This window comes from Sciurus carolinensis, chromosome 3 (assembly GCF_902686445.1).
Source record: "Sciurus carolinensis chromosome 3, mSciCar1.2, whole genome shotgun sequence".
Taxonomy (NCBI): Eukaryota; Metazoa; Chordata; class Mammalia; order Rodentia; family Sciuridae; genus Sciurus; species Sciurus carolinensis.
In genome coordinates this window covers 110,765,085-110,784,628 of record NC_062215.1, presented here as the reverse complement: position 1 = coordinate 110,784,628, position 19,544 = coordinate 110,765,085, and the positions used below count along the sequence as shown (strand labels likewise).

The 19,544-nt window shown below is 44.0% G+C and overlaps 1 protein-coding gene and 2 long non-coding RNA genes across 16 annotated transcripts in view; 1 reads left to right on the top strand and 2 right to left on the bottom strand.

Moving 5' to 3' along the window:
• Positions 1-19,544, top strand: part of Itgb6 (integrin subunit beta 6) — a 121,132-nt gene that overhangs the window by 16,413 nt on the left and 85,175 nt on the right. For 10 of the 14 annotated variants that reach the window (XM_047544414.1, XM_047544412.1, XM_047544413.1 and 7 more), the window contains one exon: positions 2,944-3,162. The exons of the other annotated variants lie outside the window; for them this stretch is intronic. The gene's annotated coding sequence lies outside the window, so the exon portion shown is untranslated. The remainder of the gene's footprint in view (positions 1-2,943; positions 3,163-19,544) is intronic. 14 annotated transcript variants of the gene reach the window in all.
• Positions 2,613-6,894, bottom strand: LOC124979762 (uncharacterized). The gene is made up of 3 exons (XR_007107686.1): positions 6,862-6,894; positions 3,654-3,725; positions 2,613-2,861 (listed from the first exon to the last, which is right to left on the bottom strand). It is a non-coding gene; the product is annotated as an uncharacterized LOC124979762 (long non-coding RNA).
• LOC124979760 (uncharacterized) lies at positions 6,893-10,974 on the bottom strand. Its single transcript, XR_007107684.1, has 4 exons — positions 10,304-10,974; positions 9,825-9,941; positions 9,093-9,203; positions 6,893-7,084 (listed from the first exon to the last, which is right to left on the bottom strand). It is a non-coding gene; the product is annotated as an uncharacterized LOC124979760 (long non-coding RNA).

The window sequence follows — 19,544 nt, the reverse complement described above, 5'->3', positions numbered from 1 at the left end:
TGTGCCCTTGGCAAAGTGCCTTCTCTCTCTCCCAACACAGAAGCTGCTTCTGTGCTACAAGCAGTCCCCAGGAAGGATCTTTTCCCGCAGCCTCTTGAAGGAATTGCTGCAAAGGAGTAGCCATGCAGAAGCCTTAACAAGTGGTCAGAAGTGTGCTAATGGGTCCCCACACCATGTCTGAGCACTACCATGAATAGAAAGGAACATGGAGACAAACTGCTCACTACTAAGGTGATTTGAAATTATGAAGTTCCTGCATCATAAGGTTACAGAGAACCTTAGATGAGATGATTCTAAAGTGCTCGCTGCACAGCGGTTGCACCGTGAGCACTAGCTTCCAGGCACGGTGGCGCACGCCTGTCATCCCAGGAGGCCCAGGCGGGGGGATCACAAGTTCAAAGTCAGCCTCAGCAACTTAGTAAAACTCTACGCAACTCAGTGAGACCTGTGTCTCAAAATAAAAATTAAAAGGGCTAAGGTTGTGGCTCACTGGTTAAGTGCCCCTGGGTTCAATCCCTGGGACCAAAACAAAAACTGAGTTAGAGGTTCACGTGGCATGCATCACCAACGCGCAGTGACAAAGAGCAGACCCCCTAAAGACAGACTCTGGGGTTTGTGTCTTGTTTGCCCACTTGTAGAATGAGCCTGGTGATAACAGCACTTTCCTCATAGGAGCTCTGGAAGGATTATGGGAATTCTTCTTGATGTGCAGAGCACACAGCAGAGGGGACTGTCATCTAGCGTTTTTGTGCTGCTGTTTCCCCATGTCTGTATATGCCTGCATCCTGATGCTCTCAGCAGCTCATTCCTTGACTTATTTCACAATATTCTTGCGTACCTATGTCACCCAGGAAAATATTGTACAATTATACTTTGCAGAATTGTAATTTTTCAGGGCACTAATAGGTACCCTGTGAGGGAAAAGCCAGTTTTGTCGTTGAAGATATATGTGATGGCTTAATGATATTAAACAGGTGTTCTTACTGCAGGATTTCACAAAACATTTAATATTCTGAACACACTCCAGGCAGAAACCTTATCCCCCTCAGACCCAATCCCAGGATCAGTCACCAGGACCAGGAAGTGCTGGTCTTGGATATGGTAAAAAAAATCATTTGAATCCAAGTTGAGGAGACATTCTGGCTGGTCAGGGAAGTGAGTCAGCATGGAAGGCAGGGACAAGCAAATGGCCTCTTGGTGCTGTTGGAAGTGTCAGAAAGCAAAACGCGAAGAGAGGCAGTCTGGGAAGAACTTGGTAGGACTTACCTCGGAAGACAAAAGTTACATTGCTGTCGTTACCAACACCCACGGGTAAATCAGACTGGAGCTCAGCACAAGTGAAAAAATAAAGGTTGCAGGGCAAGGAGGCTGCTGAGCAGGGTCTTTCACAGCTTCCTTCCTCCCAGCACTGACGCCACCTCTCACTGAACACAAGGCAGACACAGGCACTGTCCCAGATGCAGCACTCCAGGGTGCCAGAGCTGCACAACTGGAGCCTGGCAGATGGGTGAATTTTGAGCTGAGTCTTGAAAGAGGCATGTTATATCAGGGAGAAATGAAAGGAAGGACTTTCCAGAGATAAGGGGTGGTGAGCAGAAGTGAGGCAATGCCAAGGGGCCCTTGGGGACAGGTGAGCTGTGAATCTGGTTAGGGTGGCTGGGGAGCGGGCAGGGACAGAGTGAGTTAGGGCTGGAGGGTCTTGTCTAGACCAGTCTGTGGAGAGCCTGGAAGGCCACGCCCACACTCTATTCATGCATTCAATAAATATTTAATGAGCACCCACTGTATGCCAGGAGCTGTCCTGAATACTTGGATACAGAGTGGTGACAAAATAGACCACCACTTTCATTCTCACAGAACTCACAATTCTAGTGTAGAGAGAAACAATAAACACACCTACATCACGTAGCAATGGGCACTAGAACCCAGGGTGGATAATGGATTGAATGGGGTACTATTCTAGATGGGGGCCAGGGATGGCCAGAAGGAAATGATACCAAATCAGGAACCTGGACAAATTCCCCAACAAAATGAGGGGCTTGGCCAAGCAAACAAGCAGAAGTGTTATGTGTGGTCAGTTCAAGAGCCTGAGGCCAAGGGGGTTCCTGGAGCAAGGAAGTGGGTGTGGCCAGCATGGGGTGTGAAGAGGAGAGGTGGGCAGGAAGCGAGAGAGGCCACAGGGTACCTGATGGGGCTCTGAAGGAACTTGGGTGTTACTCTAGTGTAATGGGAGCTTGGGTTTTTGTTCACTGGCAAAGAGGGCGATGGAGTGATAGGACATGAGCTATTGTTTCAGGATAGTGGTTTACTAACCCTGGAGGTAGACAGAAACTTAACATTGAGGCATCCTACTTAATTCTGATAGACAAGGATGTTCTGGCTGAAGTCGGGATGGGAGTTCAGAGCCCTGACCTCTTGCCTCCTCCTGTCTTCCCAGAGGACACCTAGGGTACCCCAGTGAAGCCCTCTAGCTCTTGACAATAGGGAAGTGGCTGGTGCAGGTGTGTAGGATAGCAATGAGCTAAACACTAGAGGTAGAACAAGAGAGCAAGGCTTTCCCAATAACCCAGAGAAGAGGTCCTGAGGGTGTAAACTAGATAAGAGGAGAGGGAATGGAGCGGAGGAGATGAAGCAAATCTGTTTTATTCTGTTTATTTCTATAAGCTAATGTATGCTGTGCACAAAAATAAGAAATAAACGTAACCCATGCCAAAGAGGTGACAGTCATTGGGATCCGGGCTTTAGGGGACATGGATTCATTGGGATGAGTCATCAGCATGGTGATGAGGAAAGCTGAAGAGTAATTCTATTTGATTGGAGAATATTGTCAGAGTTGGACTGGATTCCTTTCTTTTTTCCACCTAGGACACATATTAAATATTAGATTGAACTATCTTCTTCTCAGTCTGTCAGCCTCATTGGACTCCTCCATGTCTCTTGCAGCATGAGCATGGTCCTGCCTTAGGTCCTTTGTACCTGCTGTTCTTCGACCTTGAATCCTTCACTGCAAATAACCATCTGGCTGAGACATCACTGCCTTCTGATCTAGACTGTAATGCCACCTCTCAACGAGGGCCTTAGTAGCTACTCTACCTCCTTGACGGTTCCTGTCTCCCTTCTCTGCTTTGTTTTCTTTTCTCCTTAACACTTTCCTTACCTAAAGTAAGTACATTTTACTTTTTAAATATGTCATTGTCTATCACTTCTCCTCAGGTTATGAGCTACATTCCTGCCACCTGCAACAATGCCAAGTGTGAGGGGGTCCCACAGAGATGGACAGAATGACTGAAGGACATTTCATTGTAGAGCAACTGTCTCAGGGCCTGGGACCAGTTAAATAATTGATTAGTTAATTAATTGATTATAAATCGTGGGTGGTATGGTGACCTGTAAACAATTATTTTGTAACTTGATTTGTTAAAAATACACACATGAAAAAATATGCCAAACAAGGAGTCTGTTAATCCGCATGAGGATGTAAGAATTCATTTGAAACTTCTTCTCTAGAAACTCCAAACACTTCCCATGCTTTGCATGGTTGATGAATGAATCTGGTTGACATTGAACTCTCTTTGTCCTTTGCTATTTCTTCAGGCAGTTCTAAAATGATAACTTACATTCACAACTTGTTCCAGGGTTGTCATTGTACTTACCAGCAGCCTCCAGGTAATAGACAGGTTATGCTCCTAAAATTCATTTTAGTTCAACACATTATCACATAGGACCTACAAAATAAATGGAGGAGAGTTTCTCAGGCTGCGCAACAGAAGTGAACTTCAGAATAATGCAATTGACATACCATAAATTTAAGATCAAAACTGTAGAAAAGAATGTCATGAATTACGAGTATCAAACAACAAAATATAAATTGAATTAGAAGATATGTTTTTATGTACCTTGGGTGACCATGCTTCAGAGAAGCATTTGAAGATAGTAAAGAGAAACTTCAGATTTTTCAAGAAAAGCCAGAAGTCTGGGGTGTAATTTGATGACACTTCCCCCTGTTTTTCCCCTCTCTTGACTTGTCTTTGGTCTCGGCCATTCTCCTTCTTCTTTGCTTGCTACGTATTTCTTGTTTACCTCTGCTTTCTCTCTCTCTCTCTCTCTTTCTCTTTCTCTCTCTCTCTTTCTCTTTCTCTCTCTCTCTTTCTCTCAGTTCATGCTTCTCCCACCACTTTCTTGAGCTCTGTGACCACTGTAAAATTTTCTCTCATTTTTACTCTTTTTGTTTGATGACAGGGATTGAACCCTGGGGCACTTAACCACTGAGTCACATCCCCAACCTTTTTTATTTTTTTCTTGAGACAGGGTCTCACTAAGTTGCTCAGAGCCTTGCTAAGTTGCTGAGGCTGGCTTTGAACATGTGATCCTGCTGCCTCAGCCTCCCAAGTTGTGGGATTCCAGCCGTGCACCTGCACCTAACATCTTTACTTCTTTTTAAACTTAAAATAGAAAAAGGGTCACAGGAAGAGAACCTGAAAAGACCACCTGTTTGCTACTCCTCTTTGGAAGGATGCAGTCTCTCCTTTGGATTCCCTATAGAGAGGAAAGTCTTTCTCAAGTCATTTGAGGATATCAGAAATTGTGGGAAATGTGATACTCCTGGTGTGTTTTGTTTTGGTTTTGCCTGCTTAAATTTTTTAAAAGTAACATATAAATAATCTTTAAGACTTCGGTCAGGTAATTTGATCAATTTAAGTACAAAGATATATTTTACACAGAATAAATAAGGCAATGCACTAGCATATTATGTTATAATGGAGTTCAACTCTGCTTAGGAATGTGAGCTAGAGATTTCGTAGGTCCACATTGCTCCTGATATAATAGAGAGAAACCTACTTGGGGACAAGGAGACGCCCTGCTCCTATCATGTGGGTGAGTCACAGAGTTGGCCTTGCAGGACTCTACTTCCTCATCTTTCAAATGTGGACAATAATATCCCTGCTCTTCCAACATCATTAGACTTGACAGGGACAAACAGCATACAGAAATGAAGTTGCTCTTAAGGCTTAAAAGCCCTAGAAACTATGGTATTATAAATTATCAAAATTCTGGTTAGCTCTGCAGTGTTCTGATAACCTGAGTAGTTTGGGGAAATCTCCATCCTCTGACCTCACCTAGGAAAGTCCCAGGGTTGAAGCAAGAAGGGTAGAAATCACCAAGAATCTGATATTTGTTTTGGAATCATTATCAATAACATAAGTAGGCAGCTTAAACCTTAAGAGCTCTAAAGGTGTATTTGCATAGGGAGAGGCCAGAAAGATCAAATGCTGTGTTGAGTAAATTGCTGCATTTCATAGCTACTTTTTTTTGTTTTTCCTCTATAGCCTGGATTAGACCTTGTGCACTTTAGAGTTGGGAAGAGGGAACATGCATTTAGAGCACGACCTGGATCAAAATCTTCCCTTGCTAACTGCAGAATAAGGGAACTCTCTTCCCCTGGGGCCTGACTCAGGTCTCTGAAATGCATACCTGCCTATAAATAACAGGCGTATTCATCACTCTGATTATTTTTCTCCATCTGGGTTATTTGGGGATTTCAGTTCACTCTGGGTGAATAGTGTGTGTCCTTGTAGAATACCTGCTAGGATGTGAGAGGGACATCAACCACTGGTGTCATTTCCCCCATCCTCCAGAGACCAGTATGAGTGCAGTGTTTTTTGCTCTGAGACCCACTCACCTAACCTGGCAAAGAGCTCTGTCTTTCCAGAGGCAAACCTGGGGCACGCACAGGGGATACTGCTGTTGTTTTAAAGGATCAGTCACAGAGAACAGGAGCTTGTCATTGTCATCCTGGGCAGGAGATAGTATGACTAAAGAAGCCATTTTCCCCCATGGGTCTCTTATCTAGTCTATAAAGAGAGGACTTTTCTAGCTCTAAAAATGTGAAGAGCCAAGCACCACCTGGCTGTCTACCACATATCTCACCAGGTGGGCATTGGTAGAAAGCTGAGGCTGAGCAGGCCAAATAGAACTCTGGCAGACTTTGCACACCTTTTACAAGGCTCGTTAAAAGTCATTATTTCATCACAAATCTAAAAATCAGGAAAAATAGAAAAGAAAGTTGATTTCTGGCTCTCCTTCAAAAATCAAAAGGTCTGGTCTCTTTGGAGCCAAATTGGAATGTGTCGGTAGTTAGTTAGAGCTGGGTAGTGTCTCCACTGTCTGAGTGAGGCACAAATTCTTCAGTTCGCCTCAGTCTCCTCCACTTCCTATTGCCACCTACACCTAGTCTACTTCACGGTATCCTCCTGCCCTGCAAGCATTTCAAGTGGCAATCCTTGCCTTAATTTCTCTCCTGAACCCAGATATATTAATCTTCCTTTTAAGTACTTTTTCTGAAAGCCAACTTTCTGTAGAGCAAGAAGCTGACATGAAGCATGTGAGCAGAATATCGCCGTCCAGACAGGAGGCTCTCAGATCCTGGTGAGGAGGGGCCGGAAGTCAGGGAGTATCTTTGGATAGACAAAGGACAAGGCAGAGCCGCTCTGTCCGGTAGAAAGAAAAGTGCAAGCCATGAAATGAACTACATACACAACTGAAAATTGTCTAGTAGCCACATTATAAGGAAGTAAAAAGAAATAGGTGGAATATTTAATTGAACTTACCCAAATATTTAATTGAACTTGCCCAAAATATTCATTCCATAATTAATTAGTTTTTAAGAAATCACTTACGAGATATTTTAGTCTTTTTTCCTTAATTAATTTTTTAATTTGTTTTAATTAGTTGTATATGACAGTAGAATGCATTTATACATTTTACATTCTTTTGTATCATATTAAGTCTTTAAAATCCAGCATTTTGGGGTGGGGGTACTGGGGATTGAACTCGACCACTGAACCACATCCCCAGTCCTACCTTGTATTTGACTTAGAGACAGGGTCTCACTGAATTGTTTAGCGCCTTGCTTTTGCTGAGGCTGGCTTTGAACTCCCATCCTCCTGCCTCAGCCTCCTGAGTCTCTGGGATCACAGGCATGCACCACTGCCCCTGGCCAGCATTTATTTTATACTTGCTGTGTATCTGCATTGGCACTAGTCACATGTCATGGACTCATTAGCTCCATGGGGGAGTGGTTCTCCTGTTGGACAGAAAAAAGTACCAAATCAAGGACTTGTTTACCAATTCACTACTTTTGCCTAGAATTCCCACTAGCTACTCTGTGGAATTCAGAAGAGAACCACATTTATTGAGGGCTGACTGTGTGCTGCATACAAGAACAATTTGTTTTATTCAAGTTTGAGTGTCCCACTAAAAAGTAGAATAGAGGGTAAATCCATTGAAAGGGGCCCTAGATACTCCCCCAATGGTCTCCTATGTGGCATTTCCTGGGCATTCCTTGGTCTCAGTTTTCTCATCTCCAAAACTAGTAATAATTATATCTAACTTAAGAGGCTATTGTGAAATTCATGAAAATGTTTTTATAAACTATAAATAACTATACAGATTTAACAAAAAGAAAAATAATGTATATCATTGAATGCCAGCCTCTGTGCCAGGTACTTTGCACATATATCTGTTTGTATCCTTATAACAGTTTTACCAAATGGTGTTCTAATCAATATTTTAATGGGGAAGAAACTGAGGCTTATGGGATTACATAGCTTTTATAGTCACACAGGTGATGAGTGGCAGAGCCAATCAGGGCTTTGAAAGTAGGTTGTGAAATCGTGGCTTTGAAATCATGGCAAAAAGAGAGGAAGGGTGAGCTAATTCTACTTTTCAATTTTCTGAGATATTTGGGTAAGTGCTTTTAAAGATGAAGAAACTGAGAATATGTAATTCCTTACCTACAGGATCATGCATGCACCAAACTAATGGCCAGCTAACCATGGAATTGGACAAACCATAGTATTGTTATTTTGATGTTAAATCCATTGAATCCCCTGATTATTGAGATTATTTTTAATCCCTAAAATGAAGAGTTAATTCCTTTGAGGTTTTACCTCTTCAATGGAGGAGATTCATGCCCAGAACCAGTAGATAAATTCATTACCATTTGGTGATTCTACCTTTCCTATGCTCCAATAATTTCAGTCAGTATTAGTCATTCCCAATTCCTCTTCCTATTCCCTGGGGAGTGAGTTACTGTTTCTTCAATTAAATTACTTATCAACTTTTCTAGATCCAGTCTGACTCATGCAAATATTGATAAGAAAGATTATTTTGTGACTAAGTTCCTTCATGATTGCACACAGGCTAAGCATGAGCCCAGGTACTATTGCCTAAAACAGATCTTGTTTCTACCCCAGCAAGTGTTACAATTTGTGTTAGTCTGTTTTGTCCATGTATCCTCACCAAACCTTCTCACCAAGTAGACCCCTTTCTGCTGCACAGGCATGTAATGCACCTCAGGACATTTGTACAGGCTTTTCCTACTTCCAAGGTGCCTTGTTTCTTGGTCTCTCCTACTCAACTCTTGTCTATCCATCAAGAATCATTTAGCTGAGGTTGGGGAGCTGACAATTTCAGGCAGGAAATAGTCTTTGACTTCCAACCACATACTGTCCATGCCTCTCATTTGAGGTCACCTCACATTCCACCAGGTGTTGTCATTCAGCTCGTTCACATTTTCTTTACCCAGCTAGCCAAAGATTCATTGAAGACAGGGCTCTTGGATCTATAATGCTTTGTGGATATTACTTGAAATATTTTATTGACAAAGTGCATGAATACACTTATTCTATATAATGGGGCTGGATTTATAATAGGTGTATAAGATCAGTTGAATTAAATAAATTTCAGATTTGAATGCTGTATAGAATAGTTCTCCCAGAGGTTAAAAAAAAAAAAAAAAAAAAAAGCTCTGTTACAGCGCATATTAATATCCTCAAGCAAAAGACTGAATTATCCTGCAAAGTATATGATCAGAGTAACGTACAAAGCAATAAAATTGGTATGGATATAGAAAAACTTAGCTCCAGGTGAAATTGAAAAACTAATTGAAAACTATGACTCAGCCGTCTGCATTTTTCCTGGTTTGACAAAGTAGCACAAAATGTACAGTGACCATGAATAAACTCTAAATGCCCTTCTAGGTAATGAGTAACTGTGTGTGACTAAGACAGAATTAGGAGAAAGTCTCATACCTTGAAAAAAATGCTCCCATGTCTGTCTAGTCCTGGAGACTCCCAGTTCTGGGAAAGAGGATCATTTCCTGGGCTTGAGTCACATCAACCTTCTTATTTGCCAATAAGAACCTGTAAGGAACAGTTATTGTGTTTAATTAAAAACTAACTGCCATGATAAAACTCAGAGATCTGTAAGTTCCTTGAGCTCCCAGGAGGGTCCTTCTCTCACACTTCCACTCTTTTCCAGGGTTTTTCAGATTTTCAACCAGTTTGTGAAGTTGGCAAACACAGGGACACAGTGAAAGTTGGCAAAGGCAGAACATGACTGTGGAGTCTGGCAGGTGGTTTTCATGAGAACTGGCATTCAGTTTACCTTTAAGTAAAACAAATTGAATTCCAATGTGAAGACTTTTATCAAAAGTCCCCAAGCCCTGCCCGACTCCAGAATGCTCTCTCTCCCTGCTGCCATGGATATTTCAGTGCATAAACAGAACTTTGGGCCATTTGCACGCACTCTATCTGCCTTGGGCTACTTGAAGTTATTTGACTTTCTAGCCTGTGGAATTAGCTATGGTTTGATTTCAAAAGCTGCATTTTAAAATACCTGAAATCAATTGACTCCTCTAGCAGTTTCTCCCCAATTTTTCTCTATTACCTGTACACGTGAGCTATGGGGAGGCTAGTGCCTTTTTCCACTCCTGTAGAACAAGCCACCACCCAGACCTTTGGCAACTCCCTGGGCCAGATCACCTGCATCTGAGCTGGTGGGAGGCTGCTGGTTTCCATTCTTGTCTTCCAGGAATCCTAGAGTCCTCTCATTTCCTCATTATCCACATGAAGTCAATCAGCAAGTCCTGTCAGTTCCACCTGCGAAGACCCCAACCAAGTCTGTCTAAGCTCTCCAAGTTGGATGTGGTCACTCTGGCCCCATCCCCATCCTTCCCTCTGTTCTACCCAGTCGGACTCCTGTCTGGTCTCCCTGCTGTCTCTCTTGAGTCACTGAAACTCATTCCTTCCAAAGCAGCCTAAGTTATCTTTTTAGAACATAAACCAACTCATGCTGTGCCCATTTCAAACTCTAATCACTTCCCACTGTGCTTAGGAAAAAAACAAAGAGGCTCCCTGCCTGGCAGAGCCCAGTCACCTGGGCCCTCTTGTGCTAGCTGGACTAAACCCTTTTGTGCCATCGACCCCTCCCTTCCCGATTCCAGACTCCATCATGGACTCACCAGCTGCCCAGCCCCCTTGTCCTTGCTGTCTCTCTGCCTGGAATCTTCTTTCTTCTGATCTTCGCATGAATGTCACCTCCTTCAATCTGATGTTGACTTATCACCTCCCGGGGAGGTCTTACCTGGTGTCCTGCTCTAAGAACTACCTAGTCATCCTACATTACATCACCCTAAATCAATTCTCTGCAGAGCTACTATCACAATCTGATATTTTCTTATATATTACTCTAACAAATTTCCTTACTATTCATCTTTGTCCATTAGGATAGCTCTTGATTCATCTTTCTCTTTTCTCTTACCCCTGTATTTCCAGTGTCTATAACAGAGACTGTCACATAGTAGGTGGTTAATAAATATTTTCTAATGGTTATCTAGATAAATAAAGACACCATGGCCAATAGCCATTCAGTAATGGTGTCTACTGAGCACCGATAGCATGTCAGGTTTTAACCTTTTGCAACATGGAAATGACCACTTGCAACTTAGGTATAACTTTCACTGTTACCTCTTTTGATCCTTGTGAGAAATAGTGTGGGGAAAATAAGGAAAAGGAATCAAGGGCTCTGATGCCAAGAACTGTAAGCCGCTTTCTGCCTAAAACCAGAAAAAGGAAGATGCTTATCAAGGAGAGGCACTTATCCTGTGGCCGCGCCAGCTGAGCCCAAGCAGGGATGGGACCCAGGAGAACAAGTCCCACTGCCAGCCTCTGCGTGTTTACTTGTGTGGTTGGTCTGCATCATCTTGTTTTTAGCTGTAGGAGTGAGGAGGAGTTTAATGAGTGGGGGCTGGACGCTAATGGAGAAGGGAGGCAGACAGTGCAGGATGATGGGAGGAGGCCTGGCCTGGCTGGAGCCCTGCTGGGGGTGAAGACTGAGGCAGAAACTGTGGGGCTGTCCATAGGAGGGCAGCTTAGGAAGTCAGGCACTAGCTGAGCAGCTTTGGGACTAAAACTGTAGACAGCAACACAGGGTGGGGTGAGGGTGTTTCCCTAGCCCTGCAAGGAATGGGGTGTGACTGTAGCATAAGGAGGAATTCAGGGAACAAAGAGCTCTGGGGCACTTTGTGGGTGGAGCAGAGGCCAAGAGCCAGCTTTGCAACCCTGGAAGCCAAGACCTGAATGAGAGAAATATCATACGGAAGATATTCATGAGAGATGTCCTGGTGCTTTATCTGAACCATGCCAAGAAGTCCCAGTCTGGCAAAAGCATCCTCCAGGTCACTAGAGTCTTCTGTGTGGCCTCAGCTCTGAAAACTCATGGAGGCCAATCAGCAACTCCGATGCCTGAACCAGGAGGAAGAGACTTGGGCCCCAAGCAGAGGAACTGGGACACGTGCACCAAGAGTGGCAGCTTCAAATGGCCAACGAGCCAAGAACATCCAGAGGCCACCATGTTTCTGAGTATACTCAATTCGTCCTGAGGACTGTCCCAAAGAAGTGGAGAGACTCAGAGAAAGGGAAGCATGGAGGGCCAGAGTTACACAGGGAGGGATAGTCAGCTAGAAAACTGAGTGGAGATGTGATCTAATTGGCCCCCACAGGCTAGTGAGGCCCAGGGACATTTGGTTTCATACCTACCAAGGAGACTCAGCAAACAGGTTCAGACTCACCCAGTGGGGAGACAATTAAGTACCAGTGCCAAGGGGGAGCCGAAGGCAAAGGTGGGCAGAAGAACAGCTCTGTTGTGGTGCCCAGACCTCTGCAGGATGCGGGGATGGAACTCCAAGCCCACCCAGCTCTGCTTCTGTGCTGAAATAGGCATGATTAATTAACATGAGTTCACCGTAATCACTCTGCCCCAGGGCTGCCTTCTACACGAGTTTACAAAATATGGAAAAGAGTTCCCTTCCCTGCAATGCCACTGTAATTCCTGCAGAAAGGACCAAAGCTCCGTGGCAAAAGTCTTCCACTGAGACTGGATCTATGAAGTTATGTACTTCGAAGTTAAATATGAACACATGTATCTTGTCTTTCCTATCGTAGCAAATTTAAGCTGAATTTATTAGAAAACAGAGACTAACTTATCTGCTTGTACATCCTCAAAAGGGTGACTGGGATCTTACATGCAGAAGGTACTCAGCTTGGGTTGTCTGAAACAATCAAATTCCAGGAAGAAACCAGTGTTCTTCCTGATGGGAGTTTCACCCATTTCAGAAGCAAAGCCGTGGATCATGGCCTGAGAGACACCTCTCTAATGACACGAGCAGAATCAATTTCTTTCCTATTAACCCTCTCAGGGAAAAGAAAACAAGCCTACTAAAATACAGCTGAATTCAAGAATAATAAGAAGGTAAAGAAATAATTCTACCTTTTGTCATGATCCAGCAGCCCCTTCTGTGGAATAGATTGACACATTTGGTTTCATCCTATTTATTGGAAGTGTGTGTGTGTGTATGTCCTGTGGGATGTGTGCACACATGTGTGCCTTGTGCTGCGTTAACAGAATGACAGAAATCATTACAGTCTATGGCCACCGTGGTGAGCAGCGGATGCCACTGTAGGGCAGTCAGAATACCAGTTCCTCAGTGCTCAGGGGGAGACTTAAATGCTGACTTGGAAGCAGTGAGCTATTAGCCATTGTTAAGTGGCCCAGGAACCTCTGAATAGTTGTAAAAGAAAGCCCTGGGTAGGTGCCTCTGTGTGTGTAGGAGGGGTGGGGTGCAGGGAAGTCTTTGTTACAAAAGATGATGACGGTGTTCACACAGTTGCCAGATGTTTGCAACAGTGGAATGAGAGGCTCACATCTGCATCTCATTTTCCCTTCCTTAAATGGGCCTCCCTGGGGCTGCTCAATAAAGTAGATGGTCATGCTGGTCCGTGGTGCCCCCGCAGCATCACACCAGCTCTGGAAGTCTGCCTATCTCCACGCTTGCTGCCATCAAATGGATTCCCCAAGGACCATTAGATGAGCTCAGATAGTCTTAGGATTGCAGCATCTTGTGGGTATGTGGCATACTGCAGTTGTCACTGTCACATCACTCCTGCTCCTGTGACCAGCAAGGCAATGATATTTTAGGAAATGTTTCGGTCCTTAAGTGGGAGTGAGCCCTGTTTGGAGAATTCAGGTCACCCAAGACCCTGACTTTAAATTCTTATGACATGGCCCTCATGAACCCAGGTCTCCACTCTCAAATTTCCTGATCTCTTGCCCCGATGTTCTTATGGATTGGTGCTTGCTTTGGTTTGGGCCCGACTCTGATCAAAGAAGCCAGGTTCTTTCCATCAACTATTGCTTCTGAAATGATGGTGGCTCATCTGTCCCCACTAACTTTAGAGCCAAAGGTGAGTCAACAGCAAGACAAGAGATGGCTCTATAGACCTTGAGGACTCAGGTGTAGGAATTTTTAAAGCCAAGTCAGACATGACAGGTACAAACCAGAAGTTCTTAACTATCCACACCCCACCCTGCCCCCAGCCCAGCTGAGCCCTGTGAAGCCTTAAATAAATTTAATCCAGTTTTTCTACCACCACTCTTTATTTTTATTTATTATTACCCATTGGGCCAGAAGCAAAATAATCAAAACATTTCCAGTGAAGCTGAATTTTCAGGTATTTACAGTCAGCCTGGAAACAGCAGGAAGCAGGATTTATAGATTTGCATTATCAGGTAGGTAATTTCCCAAACCTCAGCCTTCGGACTTGATTTTAATTAAAAAATATATATAGGCTTTAATGGGACTAGATCTCTGAATCCGAGGAGAGTCTCTCTGTAAACTGAGATAAGATCCTTAACCCAAAGGCATTTGTATCCCCAAGAGAGCACTGACAGGTGGGCATCCCCACCAGTGAGGAGAATGGCTGCAGAGGGCCTGATATCCCTGCGAGATCAGAAAGGGCTTGGCAGGCCTGGAGGTACTACCACAGCTAGTACCAGGCTAGAGGGAAAAGGTTCTTGCAGTTCAATGAGTTCCATTTTCAGCCATGGAGAGGCAATATCTATCAGTGGTTTAAAACTAAAAGTATGGCTCATTCTGCTGAGGGTCAAATCCCAGCCCCTGCGCCACCCTGGACAGCCTTCTCTAGATGACTTAAATTCTCTAAGCTAAGCTTCCCTGCTTTTATGATGGAGATAATGATAGGAGCATCATGAGAGGTTGCTGTGAGCAAACTCCAAATGGGTGCTGTTTTCAGAGGTTACATGCACACTGCAAACCACATTACTCCTCTGCTCAAACCCTCCCGGCTTCCCATCTCATTGAAAGGAAAACCCAGGAGCTGCCTAGGACCTTTAAAGTTCTGGTTTCCTGCTAGTTCTTTGGCCTCATCTCCAACCACTCTCCCCATACCAAAGACATCCCACCCCACTGATTGGTTTACAGTTCCTGGCACACAGAACAGCAAACAAATTGTTTCCTTCTCCTGATACACTCCCTACCCTCATGTTGGGTTCCTCTGTCGCTATCACTTCCTTAGAGAGGACAATCCACCACACTAAATGAAACAGCAAACTACATTCCCCCCAACACTCCCTAACTCTTTAGTGAATGGAAAGCATTGGGATCCCAAATTCCCCAAATATTCCCCAGCAATTGCTAGGTGATGTCTCTAAATGTCTGGGAGATTCCTAATGATATCCTCCCAAACCAGGGTTAGCCACAATTTCCAGTTAACATCAGTCATCCTGGGTTCCCTGTCCATGTTCCTTACTCCCCAGCTGAGGAGAGCCTCCCTCCGTCCTTGGGTGGTCAGAGTTCCTTCCAAGTGTGCAGCTGCTACCTGTCCCTAGGTCTGCAGTCCTCAGGGACCAGAAGAGTGCTGGGTGCCCTGCAGAGGGCAGGAGGGCCCCTGTGTCAGCATCTTGTTACTGGCCTCTGAGGCAACTCACAGACCACGCTTTGTTGCTTCCTTGAGGTTTTTGCAGCCTTTTTACCTGCTTTGTCCATCTGCTCTGTGATCACAGGGTTTAGAGTCCTCTGGGCTTCCCCATTTCATTCCCTCCTCCAGCAGCTTCTTCCTCAGTTTTCCTCTCCAAAAGAAAGGAAAAAAATGTTCTTATACATCTATTGTGTATAGATCTCAACAGATGAAATGAAAATTAATAGTTGGGGTCTGTGTGTGAGTAAGGAGGTGTTCTGAGCAGACTAATAGTACCCACTGATGCCTTTATGCAAAAAAAGGTGTCCCTTCCTCAAGACAATTTCCTCCATTTTCTAAACAATTGTCACAATTATAAGACAAATCTACAATGTCAAAGGTATGAATCGCATTTCCCCTAAGTGCCCTGCCAGGCAAAGGGCAGCTGAATTGAGTTAGTACCTTCATCGCTGTCCCTGGTACACTGTAAACAATCAGAAAACTGGCTTGTTGGATTATAATGTCCATCAACATCAGGCGCACAATGAACAATAATTCTTAGCATTTGCAGATGACTGAACCTCCGACCTCTCTCTCTGAAACTTTAAAATTGGGGCAAGAGCATTTTGAGTGGCATGAGAGTCCTGCCTGCCTCTCCAACTACTCCCCACCACCTCCAGGTGTCAGCCTGATCATCTATGGCCAGGAACCGGCTGGGGTAGAAGGGAGGGGATGAGGAATGGGGCAGCCAGTTTAGGCCTGCTGCTGCCTGAGACCGGTATTTTCCCTCTCTGCCAGGCTCTGCTGAGGTCACACTGCCTGGAAACCTGGGAAAGAGCCAGGCTGAGGCTCCCCGCTTCCCACACCCATCTAGGTCTAGCCCTGCCCGTAGCACAGGCTGCCACACATCAGACTTGCTGGAGACGCCCAGATTTGGAAATCAGTGGCGGAGAGTAGTGGCCGAAAGAACCAACTGCTTCCATTATTCTGTTTTGTTTGAAGAAAGGCCTAGAGCTAAGCAAAAACACATTACATTGGGAGGGCTTTACTCATGGAGGACTAAGGTTTAAATTGTCTGCTTTCTTCCCAAATAAGCAGGCCTAACCCTCGGGCGCTCCCAGCAGAAAGTGCTGCCACCTGCTCCAGCCAGGCTTGTTACATCCCTAGGCTGCTTGGCCAGCCATGCTCTGGTGCCCCGGCTCTCTTCACCTGAAGCTGCCAGGGGAAGCTGGGCAGAGAGAATCCACAGCCAAGGACTCAAAGGGTAGTTTCTAGGATGCCAAATCCTGAACTTGTGGCATGGTGGATGGAAGCCCCAGCATTTCTCTGCTCCCAATGAGATCAGTGCACTGATGCTATGTACACACCCCCTCCCCAGGCCTTCCATCCTATACTCAGAGGGTGGGGAAAGAGCAGACCCTGCTCCAGAACAGTCTGCTAATGATGGCACGCACCAAGAAAGGCAGACTGTGACCGTGAGCCAGACAGCAAGACTCAAAATGAAGCAGAGACCAGAGCACTTATGCCCAGGGCTCTGGAGTTGAAAGGAGGTCAACTCCTGACTGGTGTTCAGTTACTAGCAGAAAGACATTGAGCAAGTTATTTAATTTTTCTTAATAGAAATCATAAGTTGCTATATATATATATATATATATATATATATATATATATATATGAAAGAATAAGGCAAGGTCCCAGCAGGAAACACAAGTGCCATATTGTTTCAATAGACAGAATTAAATAAAAAGAACTGTTGACTAGGTACAAAGTTATTAAGTAAGCAACTGAAAGGGTGAAAAGACATATCTAAGTACCACTGAGGCAGCAACTGCAGCCTTAGGGCTGGGTCGGAGCTACAGTTGTTAAAGCTCAGAGACAGAAAAGGGTTCCCACAGGACTCAGGGTGGGACCTGGGAGGAGGTCATGGTCAGGCTGCGTCAGGGTCTCTGGGTGGGTGTGGTAAGGCTGGCCCTGTGAGTGTTGAAACCAGCAAACTGGATTTGACTATTGCTACTGGAATGAACCCACTTCTCACAGGTGAGAAGGCATTGCTGGGGGCATGTACCTCCACAGGAAGCAGAAAAGAAGGAACAGCTTCCTCCTGCCTCCCTCTGTGGCCCTTGATGGCAGAATCTAACCAAAAGCAGTAGCAGTAAGCAGGCTTGGCAGTTAGATGGAAGTTACAACAGGCTCTGTGATAGGTTGATTGTAGTGGAAACACTACAATTTCTGTACTCCTTTCTTGGAGGTTTCATTGAGAATATAAGACTTCAGGTATAATGTAAAGGATAACCCTGGTATCTAGTAGTAAGTGTATAAATTGGTCAAGTGAGTTTGATCTCTGAGACCTCCACTCCTCTCCATTCCCGTGTCTTGTACTGGGCGGACCCCCCTCTATCCTTGTTCAAGTTCCTTAATTCCTTCCTCCCATCTCTAGCCCACTTAAACATCGCTACCTGTCCCATATGTCTTCCTATTACACAGTTCTCATCTCAGTAGACTCTCACCACCTACAGACTAAAAGACAAAATCCTGGAACTAATGGTTATCACATCCCATGTTGTCTGGTTGGAGAGTCCTGGAGAGGTTACTTCCCATTGGATCTAGCCCCTTACTCCTCACACCAGACCCATGTTAGAGAAATGAGGAGTGGGAAGAAAGTCAGGTTAGGCCTGACCCCCAAGAAATTTCCCTTCGGATGTCCTGATGTCAGCCCTAATTCAGAACATCAAGAACAAGGCCTGGGATCCCTCTGCTGCATCTACCTCTAAACTTTGAATCGGGTCCTCACCAGGTTGAAATAAAGTTCTTTTAAAAAAAAATTAATATTTTATTTAAAAGACTTGTTTTAAACATCTGTAAGACATTCCTCGATGCATTATTATTTTACTTTCAACATAATAAATTTAAATTCAAGTGGTAGAAGTAACAGAAAAGATGTAATGGCTGAGGTAAAATTCTAATGCCCTGAGTTCACGAGGTGCTGCTCTCCTCTACTTCTCTAAATTGGTAACTCCCTTATCTCTCTATTGCTCTTTCTCAGAGTGTGCTTTTACAGTTATCATCTGTATCCATCAGTGAAGGCTAAAATAAGCTGCAGTAAAAACTTCAGGATCTCACTGCATAACGAAGATGGTGTGTATTCCTTACAAATATTGCGTAGAGTCTGTGGGTTGCCTGCAACTCTCCTTCACACCCTGTCACTCCAGTGTCCAGGCTGAAGGAGCAGCTCCTCTCAGGGACATCACCAGTTGCATAGCAAAAAGAAAAAAAAAATTTGAGACCTCAAATTTGCCCTTCAAGCATTGGCTTGGAAGTAGCATGTAACATGTCTACTCATATTTCATTGGCTAAAGAAAGTCACGTGATTTCTGAGTTCAAGAGAAAGAGATATATGATACTTTTCAAATTAGGAGCCCTGCAAGTCACATGGCCAAGCCTGACCTCACTGAGCATGATTGTATAAGATCCTTCTAGAGATTAAATGAATATTTTGATCAATAAAACAGTCTATCACACCTTCCTAGTTAAGGATAGTTGTTCCTATCACCTGGCACCTAAATTATTGGGTCTAATCTAATTATCATTAGATTACATTATTAAATCTATCTAATTTGGCTCCAGTGGAAGTGTTTCCACAGAGCTGGTCTCCCTGCCTCTAGTGTCTCCATATTGCATGATGGTGGAGTATCTGCCACAGTGGATAATCCTAAATGCCATTATCATCCTGGCATTGCTTACTAATCACAACCATTCTATTCTGCAACTCCCTACTGCCAATCAGTTCAAATCTAAATTCTGCAGCCTGGTGTTCAAGGCTCCTATCCACTGGCTCTTCCCTTCATGCCCAACTGTGCCTTAGCCCAGTGCCTCAGATCCAGTCAGGGATCTGTTGAATTTCTCCACTACTACTCTGGTAGTTTGCTTGTGCTGCTAAACTTTGCTTTGCTGTTTCTTGTCCCTTCTCCATTCTTCTTTCTAATTATTTCCTAGTCTTCAGTTTCTTCAAGACTTATCCCAAATCTTTTCTTCAAAAAACTTTCCTTAAACAACTGCCCTCCCCTTTTTATAATTCTCAAAATTCAGAATTACATCTCTCTGGTCTTATTTTTATATTTTGTTTCTGGAACCATTGTGTATTATTGTGGGAAAAGATCTTGCAGTTTTCTATTCCACACATAGCACCTCCCTTTGATTTAGAAATGAGGAAATTGAAACCTGGGGAAAAAATGAGCAGAAAAGTCACTAATTTATTGAGAAGCTAAATTGAGATAGAACTGAGTCTTCTAGTTCCTCATTAGCATTCTTCCCCATACCAAATTGTGTTTCTTAATCATTATCTATTTCTCCAGCTAAGTGATAAGTTACTTTAGGGTAGGGAGATCTCATTTTGATGTTATATAGTACCCTTCACATACAGTATCTTTAATTCTAACAACAGTCTTATAA